Source organism: Podarcis erhardii (genome assembly GCF_964252035.2).
Source record: "Podarcis erhardii genome assembly, chromosome: W".
NCBI classification, from domain to species: domain Eukaryota; kingdom Metazoa; phylum Chordata; class Lepidosauria; order Squamata; family Lacertidae; genus Podarcis; species Podarcis erhardii.
Window position 1 is genome coordinate 897,709 of NC_138506.1, and position 13,377 is coordinate 911,085.

General features: G+C 47.7%; 1 protein-coding gene across 2 annotated transcripts in view; it reads left to right on the forward strand.

Annotated features, from left to right (window-relative positions):
- The window catches only part of LOC309333198 (putative helicase senataxin), a 308,026-nt gene that overhangs the window by 27,623 nt on the left and 267,026 nt on the right, over nt 1-13,377 (forward strand). The window lies entirely within an intron of this gene.

Sequence of the window (13,377 nt, forward strand, 5' to 3'; positions counted from 1 at the left end):
TCAGGCTTTGGACGTGATGTATGCCAAGTGGAACAGAGTGTGACCCAGCGGGAACTGATGAGGTGCAAGCAAGGGGACCTATCAGTTAGAGACTATTGGTCCCGTTTTGCGATGCTAATTCACCAGCTGGAGTGGGACCTAGATTCCCCACCTATAGCGATGCTGTTTGAGGAGGGGCTGTCCCCAGCCGTTAAGGACGAGCTCGCCCGCGCACCCCGCCCGCAATCGATGGACCAATTGACTAAAGCGGCGCTTGTGATAGGAGTGAGACAGGAAGCGCGCGCTTTGGAAAGGCGGAAAGGGAGAGGAGAGCGTTGCCCTGACTACCGCATTCCTGAGATGCCAAGGCAACCGTCCCAGTCTGTTGAGCCAATGGAAATCGATTGAGCGCGCGCGCGGTTTCAAACGCCAGTGAAGGACGCAAGAGGGAGGGGAAGGATAGCAAAGGCACCAAGAAGTGTTTTCTCTGCCAACGGCCAGGACACTTTGCCAGGGCTTGTCCACAGAGAAAGGCTTGGCAAGGGATGGTGGGAGCCGCTGGTGGTGAGGAGGAGGGGGCAGAGGAGAAGGTGCAGGGAAACGCCAACGCTTGGCTGCCCATCGGGGGGCACAGCAGCCAGGCCAGCAACTAATGGAAGTGCCCCAACCAGAGGCGTCCATAGCCATAGAGGTGGTGCTAGAACTCCCAAATGGACACCCAGTCAAGGTGAAAGGGCCGCTGGATTCAGGCAGCTCCTGCAATTTCTTCAGCAAGGACTTTGCTCTAGAGCACCAACTACACCTACTGCCACTAGATTTTCCCCTTCAAGTCACCACGATAGATGGCAGGGAGCTGCTGGGAGGGGAGGTGATGCATCAAACCCCACCAATGAGAATGAGGGTTTCCAGGCACACGGAAACCATTGCCTTTCATGTGGCCACACTGGCGGGACCCCCAATAATATTAGGCATGAGCTGGCTAGCACTACATGATCCAGTGGTGGCTTGGCATCAACGTACAGTCACCTTTGGGTCAGCTCACTGTTTGGAACACTGTCTGGGGGGGGGGGGGAGCCAAAGTTGAGGGTGGCCAGAGTGGCGGGAATGGGACTGGAGCAGAGAGCAGAGGTACCGCCACAGTATGCTGACCTACAGGAGGTCTTCAGCGAGAGGGAGGCGGACAGGCTGCCACCACATAGGCCCTTTGACTGCCAAATCAACTTACTCCCAGGGGCGCAGCTGCCAGTAGGTAAGCTTTATGCCATGTCGGATCGGGAGATGCAGGAGTTGCGGAACTTTATTGACAAGAACCTAAAAAGGGGCTTCATCAGGGAATCTAAGGCAGTGGGAGGCAGTCCTGTGTTCTTTGTGGGCAAAAAAAAACACGGATCGGCCCAGGCTCGTCGTAGACTATAGGGCGTTAAACCTTATATCCGAACCCGTGACCTTCCCAATGCCCAGAATTGATGACATTTTAACACGGGTGAGGAAGGGAAAGATCTTCACCAAACTGGACCTACAGGGAGCGTATAATTTAATTAGGATGAGAGAGGGGGACGAATGGAAAACCACCATGTTCACCCCCCTAGGGGCCTTTGAGTACCTGGTCATGCCCTTTGGATTACAGTCAGGCTCAGCCTGTTTTCAAAGCTTTATGCACCATGTGCTGGGCCCCCTGCTGTACAAGAACTGCATAGTATTTCTGGACGACGTCCTGATCTACTCGGACAATGAGAAACAGCATGTCCAGGACGTCAGGGAAGTGCTAAAGAGACTGCAGAAGCACCAGTTGTGGGTCAAGCTGGAGAAGTGCCAATTTCACGCCAAGGAAGTGGAGTTTCTGGGGTACAAGTTGTCGGACAGGGGCCTAGCCATGGACCCCAGCAAGGTGCAGGCGGTGCTGGAGTGGAAGAGCCCCAAAACCCGGAAGGACGTGCAGAGGTTCCTCGGGTTCATCTTTTACCGGAAGTTCATCAAAAACTTCGCCCACTTAACGGCACCCGTCACTGATTGTCTCAGTAGCAAGAGGAAGTTCGTCTGGACTGAAAGTGCCCAACAATCCTTTGAAGGACTAAAGAAGGCGTTCGCTTCGGAACTAACAGCTCCTGCACGTGGATCTGCAGAAGCCAATGAGGCTGGAGACAGACGTGTCAGACCGGGCCGTGGGAGCGGTGTTGCTGCAGCCGGGGGGGAGCCAACACGCCTGGAGACCGTGCGCCGCCTTCTCACGGAAGCTGAGCAAGTCAGAACAAAACTACACGGTGTATGATCGCGAACCGCGGGCAATTTACGCAGCCTTTTGGCAGTGGAGACATCTAATAGGGGCCCAGCACAAAATCCAGGTGTGCACGGATCACAAGAACTTGGAATATTGGAGAACGGCTCGAGTTCTCAACCAGAGACAGATTCGATGGGCACAGGAGTTCTCCAAGTTCTTCTTTAAGATCCGGTACGTGCCGGGAGAAGAGAACGTGAGGGCAGACGCGCTGTCCAGGAAGCCGGAGTACACGGAAGGAGAAGGACCGCTGGAAGTGAGACACGTGTTCCCAGAGGAACGATGGGTGTAGGGGGGAGCGTTGGTTGGGAAACGAGAACTAACCGAGCTGATTCGCCACGACGAATTCGCCCAAACCAGAATCAGGGAACTCAGGGGAGCGAGGGGAGACCAGGGAGGCTTTGAGGAAAGGGAAGGACTGCTGTACTACAAGGGAGCAATGTACGTACCAGGGGAGGCCTTGAGGGAAAGGGTGCTCAAACAGCTTCACGACAACCCAACAGCGGGGCACTTTGGTCAACACAAAACTATGCTACTGGTTACTAAGCAGTTCTGGTGGCCAAGGGTGAGGGAAGATGTACAAGAGTATGTACATGGGTGTGACCGCTGCCAACGGGCTAAGGGGGAGAGGGCTGCTCCGGCAGGGTTGCTGGAACCCTTACCCACACCGGGAAGACCCTGGGAGGTGGTATCTATCGATTTTATGACAGATTTGCCCAAGTCTAGAGGGAAGACAGCAGTCATGGTTGTAGTAGATCTGCTAACCAAAATGTGCCATTTTATAGCGTGCTCACATGCAGTAACGGCAGAGGAAACAGCCAGGTTGTTTGTGGACCACATCTTCCGGCTGCATGGGGCTCCTTCGAGGGTCATCTCGGACCGCGGGAAACAATTTACCTCGAGGTTCTGGAGGAGGCTCATGAACTTATTGCAGGTGGAGGTGGGGTTCTCGACAGCGAGACACCCGGAGACCAATGGACAAGCAGAGAGAGCGAACAGTATTTTACAGGAATACCTACGCTGCTACGTCAACGAGAGACAGAACGATTGGGTAGAGAAACTAGCACTGGCTGAGTTTGCGTACAATAACGCTGAGCATGTGTCCACGGGGATGAGCCTGTTCATGGCTAATTATGGGTGTCACCCCAGGGCCTTTCCTGGGAGGGGGGAGGAAGGGTGGAGCGTACCTGCGGCAGAACAGTTTGTGGAAGAAATGGAGGCCCTACACCAGCAACTTAAGATGAACTTGGAAAGGGCCAAGGAAGTTTACAAGAGGCAAGCAGACAAGCGTCGACGGGAAGGGGAGACTATAAGGGTGGGGGACCGGGTGTGGTTGTCCACCCAAGGGCTACCCTTTAAGGGAGGGTGCAAGAAGCTGCGGCCAAAACGGCTAGGACCCTTTGAGGTAACGCAGCAAGTAAACCCTGTGGCATTCAGGCTCAAGTTGCCGGACAGCATGAAAATCCACCCGGTGTTTCATAGGTCCCTGCTTTCACCATACGGGGGGGGGCAGAGGTTCCGGGGGGAAGGAGGAGAAGGCCTTACACACCCACAAGTAGAGGAGAGGGAACACCACAACCAGGTGATGGAGATCCTAAATTCGCGGTGGCGGGGGCGGCAGGTGGAGTACCTGGTAGCTTGGGAAGGGGAGCCTGAGTCGGAAAACATGTGGGTTCCCGCGGGGGAGATAGATGATGGATATCTGGTGGAGGAGTTCCACGAACGGTATCCGGGTAAGCCCAAACCAATAGAGAGATTCTGGGAGGAGCAATTCCCTTCTAAATCGTGCCACGGGTTGCGGTTTTTTTTGGAAACGCTGATGAAATGTTTCTATTAAAACCTCGTCGTTGACTACCTCTGCTGGTACCCAAGTGTTTTCCGACTCTACTTCCCCCTCCCATTCTACCAGATATTCCACCTGACTCCCCTTCCACCTGGAATCAATGATTCCTGCCACGTTCATGTCGCTTTCTCTCTCTTCGATCACAGGCGTTTGGGTGACCTCTCTCTCACGCTCCCCCCACTCACGTCCCTCTCGGTACGGTGACAGTAATGACCTGTGAAATACTGGGTGCAATTTCATGTGACTGGGCAGTCTGAGTTTGAATGCTACTGGGTTGACCTGCTGTATGACCTCAAAGGGTCCCAATCTTTTGGGTCTCAATTTCTTACTCCCTCCCTTGAACGGTAGTCCTTGGGTGGATAGCCACACCCGGTTTCCCACCCTTATAGTTTCACCTTCCCTCCTATTTCTGTCTGCTTGCTTCTTATATTCTTCCTTGGCTTTCTCTAAGTTAAGTTGATGCTGATGGTGGATCGCTTCCATCTCTTCAACAAAATGTTCCGCCGCCGGCACGCTCCACCTCTCCCCTCCTTCTCCTGGAAAAGCCCGGGGATGACACCCATAATTTGCCAGAAAGGGACTCATCCCTGTGGACACGTTCTCCGCATTGTTGTAGGCAAATTCTGCCAGAGGTAACTTATCTACCCAATCATTTTCTCTGTCTTCTACATAACACCTCAGGTATTGTTGTAAAATCCCGTTTGCCCTTTCCGCTTGCCCATTGGTTTCTGGGTGTCGGGCAGTTGAAAAATTGAGTTCCACGTGCAGTAAGCTCATAAGTTTCCTCCAGAACCTGGAAGTAAACTGTTTCCCTCTGTCGCTGACCACCCTCAAGGGGGCGCCATGCAACCTGAAAATATGCTCTACAAACAACTTGGCGGTTTCCTCCGCTGTGACCGCATGTGAACAGGCTATAAAATGACACATCTTAGTTAATAGATCTACCACCACCATGACAGCTGTTTTGCCCTTGGATTTTGGCAGGTCCGTCATAAAATCTATGGATACTGCCTCCCATGGCCTTTCTGGTGTGGGTAAGGGTTGTAATAGCCCCGCTGGCGCCACCCTCTCCCCTTTCGCTCGCTGGCACCTGTCGCAACCCCTGACATATTCCCGTACGTCCTCCCTCACCTTGGGCCACCAAAACTCCCTGGTAACCAACCACATGGTTTTGTGCTGTCCAAAATGCCCCGCTGTGGGGCTGTCATGCAACTGCTTGAGTACTCTGCCCCTCAGTTCCCCATCGGGTATGTACAGTGCCCCTTTGTAATACAACGCCCCGTTCTTTTCTTCAAACCCCCCTGTGTTCTCCTCTGTCCTCCTGAGTTCTCTGAGTTTCTCTTGGGCGTATTCATCGTTCTCAGTACCCTCTATCAGTTCCCTCTGCCCCACCAATGCCTCCCCACACACCTAGCGGTCTTCAGGGATTACATGCCTTGCCTCAGGCGCTCCCTCCCCCTCTAAGTACTCAGGTTTCCTGGAAAGAGCGTCTGCCCTCACGTTCTCGGAGCCTGGCACGTAACTAATCTCAAAGTGGAATTTGGAGAACTCCTGGGCCCACCTCACTTGTCTCTGGTTCAGCACTCGGGCTGTTCTCCAGTATTCCAGATTTTTGTGGTCAGTTCGGACTTGAACCTTGTGCTGCGCCCCAATCAGCAAGTGCCGCCATCTCCGGAATGCTTCATGAATGGCGAGCAGTTCTCGGTCGTATACTGTGTAGTTCCTCTCGGATTTGTTCAACTTCCGCAAGAAGAATGCACACGGTCTCCATTCAGACGTATCTTTTCCCGGCTGGAGAAGAACGGCCCCCACCGCTCTGTCTGACGCGTCAGTCTCCACTCTCATTGGTTGTTGTAGATCCACGTGCAAAAGTTGCTCTTCCGACGCAAACGCCTGCTTTAAGTGTTCGAACGCCCGCTGCGCTTCTTCCGTCCAAACAAATTTTTTCTTGCTGCTAAGACAATCCGTGATGGGTGCTGTTAAATGGGCAAAGTTTTTGATGAACTTCCTATAGAAGTTTCCGAAGCCCAAGAATCTTTGCACGTCCTTCTTGGTCTTTGGTGTTTTCCATTCCAGTACCGCTTGAACCTTGCTGGGATCCATGGCCAATCCCTTGTCAGACAACCGGTACCCCAGGAATTCCACCTCCCTGGTATGAAACTGACACTTCTCCAGTTTCACCCACAGCCGATTTTCTCGCAGTTTGCTCAGTACTTCTCTTACATCTCGCACATGCTGCTCCTCATTCTCTGAGTACACCAGGACGTCATCTAAGAACGCTACGCAGTTCTTGTAGAGCAATGGCCCCAGGACGTGATTCATGAATGATTGAAAACAGGCTGAGCCCGCCTGTAGTCCGAAGGGCATAACGAGGTACTCAAAGGCCCCCAAGGGGGTGAACATAGTGGTCTTCCACTCATCCCCCTTTCTCACACGTATCAAGTTATATGCCCCCCTAAGGTCCATCTTGGTAAAAATTTTCCCTTTTCTCACCCGTGTCAGAATGTCATCAATTCTAGGCATAGGGAAAGTCACTGGTTCTGACACTGCATTTAGGGCCCTGAAATCACATACAAGCCTGGGTTTACCCGTGTTTTTTTTGTCCACAAAGAACACTGGGCTGCCCCCCACCGCTCGTGACTCTCTGATGAAACCTCGCTTGAGGTTCTTGTCAATAAACTCCCTTAACTCCTGCATGTCACTGTCTGACATTGCATACAGCTTGCCCACTGGCAATTGTGCTCCTGGGAGTAAGGTAATTTGACAGTCAAAGGGTCTGTGTGGGGGCAGTTTATCTGCTTCCTTTTCGCTAAAGACGTCAATCAAGTCAGCGTATTGTGGTGGCACCTTCCCCTTGTCCATCACTTCCATCCCTGCTAGAGTGGCCCTGGCCCCTGCCTGAGCCTCTCCCTCCTTGCAGTGTTCTAGGCAATGTGCTGATCCAAAGGAAACCACTCTCTGATGCCAGCCTACTAGCGGATCGTGTAGTGCCAGCCAGCTCATTCCCAAAATAATAGGAGCTCCTCCCAAGGTGGCTACGTTAAACGCTATCAGTTCTGTGTGTCTTGCCACCCTCATTATCATTGGTACAGTCTGTTGGCTCACTTCTCCTCCCAACAGTTCCCTCCCATCAATCGTGGTAACCTGCAAAGGCTTACTTAATGGGATAGTCTGTATCTGGTGTTCAGCTGCAAACTCCTTACTCATGAAATTACAGGAGCTGCCTGAATCCAATAGCGCTTTTATCTTTAGTGGGTGTCAGTTTGACAGTTCCAGCAACACCTCTATCACAAGCGCTGGTCTTGGAGGTTCCAGCGTGGGCACATTCACTACTCCTTGGCCTGGCTGCTGTGCCCTGATGTTGGCAGCCAGGCGTTGGCTTTTACTTGCTCCTTGATTTCTCCTTCCTCCTTCCCCCCAACAGTTCCCGCCATCCCTTGCCATTCCTTCCTTTGCGGACAGACTCTGGCAAAGTGACCTGGCTGTTGGCAGAGATAACATCTCTTGGCGCTCTTTCCCTCCTTCTTCCGCCCTTCACTGGTGTTTGAAACTGCGCACGCTGTTCCAAGTTCCATCGGCTCTGCTGGCGGGAAAGGCTGCTCCGGAATCTCTGGAATGCGGAAGTCCTTCCAACGTTCCCCCTTTCCTTCCCACTTTTCCAAAGCTCTTGCCTCCTGGCGCGCTCCTATGGACAGCGCAGATTTAGTCAGCTGATCCATAGACTCCGCCCTAGGCGCCCGGGAAAGTTCATCTTTCACTGCCGGAGAGAGCCCGTCTTCAAACAGCATTTGAATAGGTTCACTCGCAAGGTCCCACCCCAGTCTATGAATCAGCATGGTGAACTCAGTCCAGTACTCACGTACAGATCGGCTCCCCTGTTTACACGCCATTAACTGCCTGCGCACCACCCCCTGCTCAATCTCGCTGGAAAACATCAAGTCCATGGCGTGAAAAAACTTCATTGTGTCCTTTAAGATTTCATTATTGGCTGCCATCAGGGGTCTAACCCAGTCCTTCGCCCCTCCCTCTAGATGGCCAATCACGTACGCCACTCTAGAGTTCTCATCAGGGAAGTCATCAAACAGCAGATTGAGAGCATATTGCATCTCTGTCCTAAAGGCTTGATAGTTCCTGGGATCCCCCCCAAATTTCTGCACCAATCCAGGCACCTTTCTGGCAAGTGGGGTGGTTTTCCCCTTATCCGCATCTTGAGCCCTCCTCTCCTCGAGCCTCGCCGTTTGCAGCGCGAGCTGGACCTCCAACGCCCTGTACCTTTCTTCCAGGCTTGGACCTGCTCCAGCTCCAGCTCCTCCGGTTCCGGCTGGTTCGCTCATGATGCCCTCTGCTTGCACAAGCTGCTTTCAAAGACTGTCAGATTGCTGTGATGGGATAATGAGCTCCTTGTGCGTAAAAGCTTAATCCCTCTGGGGTTTGGCTGGTCAACCAAACCAAGTCACTAACGGAGCCCCCAAAGCATGACTCCGTCAGTCGCTGGTAGAATCTGACAGTGGGCGTCTACGGAACTTACTCCAGCATAAAAGCTGTTTGACGGACATGCGCCTCCTGGACTCTCTGCGTGACAGTTTCCGGCGAAGGGTGGGAGTTCCTAAGGGGGGGTCTTGTTACCTCTTCACTATTCTCACTGGAAGTATCCCAGAGCCTCCCCTCCGACTCCCCTTCCGCCGGAGCTCCTGCTCTCCCCCTACTGGTTCCTTCTTCTGCTGCAGAATCTCTCCTATTCTCCTGGAGCCTTTCCACCACCTGTTCCTCCGATGGCAGTTCCCTGACACCTTAAGAGAGAATATTATGAAAATGATATACAGGTGGTACATGACACCAGTCAAGCTTGCAAAAATATACCATCTGCCTGATAACAAGTGTTGGAAATGTAAAGAGACTGAAGGTACATTCTTTCACCTTTGGTGGATGTGCCCAAGGATTAAGGCTTTCTGGGAGATGATTTACAATGAAATGAAAAAGGTATTTAAGTATAACCTCTTGAAGAAACCAGAGGCCTTTCTCCTGGGCATGGTCGGCCAATTGGTGCCAAAGAAGGATAGAACTTTCTTTATGTATGCTACAGCAGCAGCAAGAATACTCATCACGAAGTATTGGAAGACACAAGATCTACCCACCTTGGAAGAATGGCAGATGAAAGTAATGGACTATATGGAGCTGGCGGAAATGACTGGCAGAATCCGAGACCAGGGAGAAGAGTTGGTGGAAGAAGATTGGAAGAAATTTAAAGACTATTTGCAGAAATATTGTAAAATTAATGAATGTTAAAATGATGTTGGATTGAAATGAAACGGTTTTAGCAACAAGGTTAAAAAGAGTATGTAAAAAATGGACTGATAATCAGATGAAAACATGAGGCTATAATATGTTAAGATATAGAATGAAGATAAAAACAAAGAGGGAAAGGATTTGCTGAATCAATCATGTGAATTGGAATACGAAAAAGGGAGGTGTGAGGAGGTCAGGAAACATGTAAACAAAATATAAGATATGAAAAGATTGATTTTTTTTCCTTTTTTCCTTTTTTTTCTCTAATTGTTTTCTATTTTTTACCTTTCAAGTACTTTGTTTTTTCCTTTTGTATTTTTGTATTTGTAACTTTTTCTTTGTTATTCTGTAACTACATTCTTTTTTTGTTGGTAAAACCTCAATAAATATCTTTTTTTAAAAAATGGGATATGTTCAAGAAATACCTGCAAAAATATATAACAGCAACATAACATCTATGGCAGCGTTTGTGTAAATTAAATATTACTAAGCAAGGAAAAACGGTACTACCGTAGTTTTCGCTCCATAACCCGCATTTTTTTCCTCCTAGAAAGTATTGGGAAATGTCTGTGCGTGTTACGGAGTGAATGCTTCCCTCCTCCGTGGCTCGCTTTGAAACAGCAAAGCGGGAGAAGAGCCGCTGAATGGGGAGGCGAGAGGGACAGAGAGCCTGCTTCTTTAAAGGAGCAAAGTGGGAGAGGAGTGTAAGCGGCTCCTGTCCGGTTGGCTCCTTTAAAGCAAGCAGGCTCTCTGCCCCCTCCTCCCCACTCAGCTCGCTAAATAGCAGCAAAGTTTTTCAGCTCGCTAAGCCGGGGGGGGGGAAGAGCCGGGGAGGAGGGAGAGAAGCAGAGCCTGCTTGCTTTGAAGGAGCAAAGCAGGAGAGGGGAGGAGCCTTCTCCCCTTATACCCCTCTTCTGCATTATTAGCAGCATCCTTCTCCACACACTCCACGCGTGCTCCTTGTCCCTTGAGTGCTTTTCCTTCCCTCCCCACTTAAAACGTGGTTACAAAGCACAGATCCACATAGATCCTCAGGATTTTTGCACTGGGTCACCCCAAATTCACCATCAGATCACATAGCATGTCCATGGCTACAGTTTGCACCAAAAAAAAATTGCGCACCCACTGTTGCCTGTTGCCTGGTACAAACATGGATCCACATGGATCCTCAGGATTTTTGCATTGGGCTACCCCAAACTCACCGTCAGATCACATGTCTGTGGCCACAGCATGAACCACAAAAATCATACATCCACTGTTTCGTTTAGAATTTTTTTTCTTGTTTTCCTACTCTGAAAACTATTTGTGCGTTATGGTCGGGTGCGTGTTATCGAGCGAAAAATACGGTATATGTTATAAGAAAGTACTAGAAACTGTAGTAAGAGTAAGGTAAGAAGTATAAGTACATTCAGTGACGTAAATGTAACTTACATCGGGAAATGACGGGAAGTCTGGGTTTCTTTTGTTTTTTTTAAATAACTTTTATTCAAAATTAAAACAAAACATATTATCCAGAAACATATCATCCTTATTCCCCCCATTTTTCTCCCTCCCCTACCTCCCCCCACAGAACTCCCCCACCCCCACCCCCAACTTCCCTCAGTTCCAGTCTTTGATTTCTCTAAAAATGCTGTTTTCTGCATGTTACACAGTTGTATAAATCCTCAAACTATTTAGCTGATTATTATCAATAAAAAGTTTGTGAATGTTTATTCAAAACCAGCCAAGGAGTCCAGTTCACTTTGTTGCGTCTTCACATACTTTGTAGAGGGTTCCCATTCATCTTTAAAGTCACAGTTAGCCTTGTCCCGTAGCTTGTAAGTCAGTTTGGTCAGTTCTGCCTAGTCCATCCATTTTTCTGGCCATGATTCTTTAGTTGGGGTTTCTTCAGTCTTCCATCCTTGTGCTATTAGAACTCTTCCTGCCGTTGTCGCATACATGAAGAAGTTTTTCAAATTTTTTGGCAAGTCTTTCCCTACAATCCCCAACAAAAATGCCTCGGGTTTTTTAACAAATGTTAAATGGAACATTTTCTTCAATTTGTTGTATATCATTTCCCAAATTTTTAAAATTACCTTACAATCCCACCGCATATGATAAAATGTCCCCTCCTTTTCCTTACACTTCCAACATATATTTGAACTAGTTTTGTACATTTTCCCTAACTGCACTGGTGTTGTGTACCATCTGTACATCATCTTCATGCAATTCTCCTTCAATAGGGAAGACTGTAAATTTTAAGTCAGTTTTCCATAATTTTTCCCAATCTTCCATCATAATGTTGTGACCTACATCTTGTGCCCATTTTATCATAACTGATTTTACCTCTTCATCTTTCGTCTCCCATTCTAATAGTATGCTGTATGCGGCCTTCAGTAGTTTCATTTTCCTTCAATCACTTCTGTTTGAAACCTAGATCTAGTATAACTAAATCCTTTCTTGCTGTCTTCTTTATGTGTTTCATATAGTTGTCGATAATGCAACCAACTCTGAAAGTGGTCTTTGATCTCATCATAATCTCTTAATTTCCATTTTCCATCATGTTCCTTTAATAAATCAGCATATGTGAGCCATTTTCCTTTCTTTCCAAGTGGTTTGAGCAGTAATGCTTCATGTGGTGAAAGCCACCATGGGGTCTTTTGTTCCAATAAGTCTTTGTATCTCTCCCATACTCTCATTAGTGATTTCCTGATTATATGGTTGTAAAAACTTCTATGAACCTTTCCTTTCCCGTACCATAGGTATGCTTGCCAGCCGAATCTGTTGTCATGTCCTTCTAGTTCTAATGCCTCTTGCTTATCCAATCTCATCCAGTCCCTGATCCATACCAAACAAGCAGATTCATAATACAATTTAAGGTCTGGGAGGGCAAACCCGCCTCTATCTTTTACATCTGTAAGTATTTTATGTTTTATCCTTGGCCTTTTGTCCCCCCAGATAAATCTTGAAATCTCTTTCTGCCATTTTTTAAAACATTGATCTTTCAGGATGACTGGTATTGATTGAAAAAGAAATAGCATTTTTGGCAACACATTCATTTTAATCGCCAGTATTTTTCCTAACATTGAGAGATTCATTCTGCTCCATATTTCTAAATTTCTTTTTACCTCAAGCCAAAGTTTATATTTCTTGATGTTAACCAAATCCCTAAACATTTAACCTTTTTATGGACTTCAATCTCAATGTTTTGTTCTAATTCAGTTCTTTCTTCTTCTTTCATGTTTTTAACTAATAATTTAGTTTTTTTCCTATTTAGCTTAAATTCTGCCACTTCCCCAAAATTCTGAATTTTTTCTATTACTTCAGGGAGTAAAGTTTTAGGTTCTTCCACTGTTATCACTAGGTCATCTGCATACGCTTTTAAGTTGAATTCACTTTTCCCAGTTTTTACACCTGTAATCTCTTCATTTGCTCTTACGTTTTTGGCAAGTACTTCCAAAACCAGAATAAACAATAATAGTGACAATGGGCATCCTTGTCTTGTTCCTTTTTGGATCTTACAATCATCTGTTATCACCTGATTTATAGTTTGGGTTTTTGTTCTGAATAGATTGCTGCTATTGCTTTTAAAAACTTAGGACCGCTTCTGATTTCTTCTAACAGCTTTATCATGAACTTCCAAGAAACATTATCGAAGGCTTTTTCAGCATCTATATACATCATTGTCACTTTCTTTTCATTTTTAGCCTCCAAATATTCTATTATATTCAAAATATTCCTTATATTCTCCTTCATTTGTTTTCCTGCTAAGAACCCGGCTTGATCTTGATGTATATATTCATTTAATTTTTTTTTAATCTGTTAGCTAGAATATTTGCAAACAATTTGTAATCGTTATTTAACAAGGAGATAGGCCTATAGTTTTTAATTTGCAGTAAATCTGCGTCTTGTTTTGGAATTACTGTTATATAGGCCTGTTTCCATGTTTTTGGGATTTCAGCTGTGTTCAATATTTCATTCATGACATCTTTCAATGGGTTCGCTAATTGTTCAT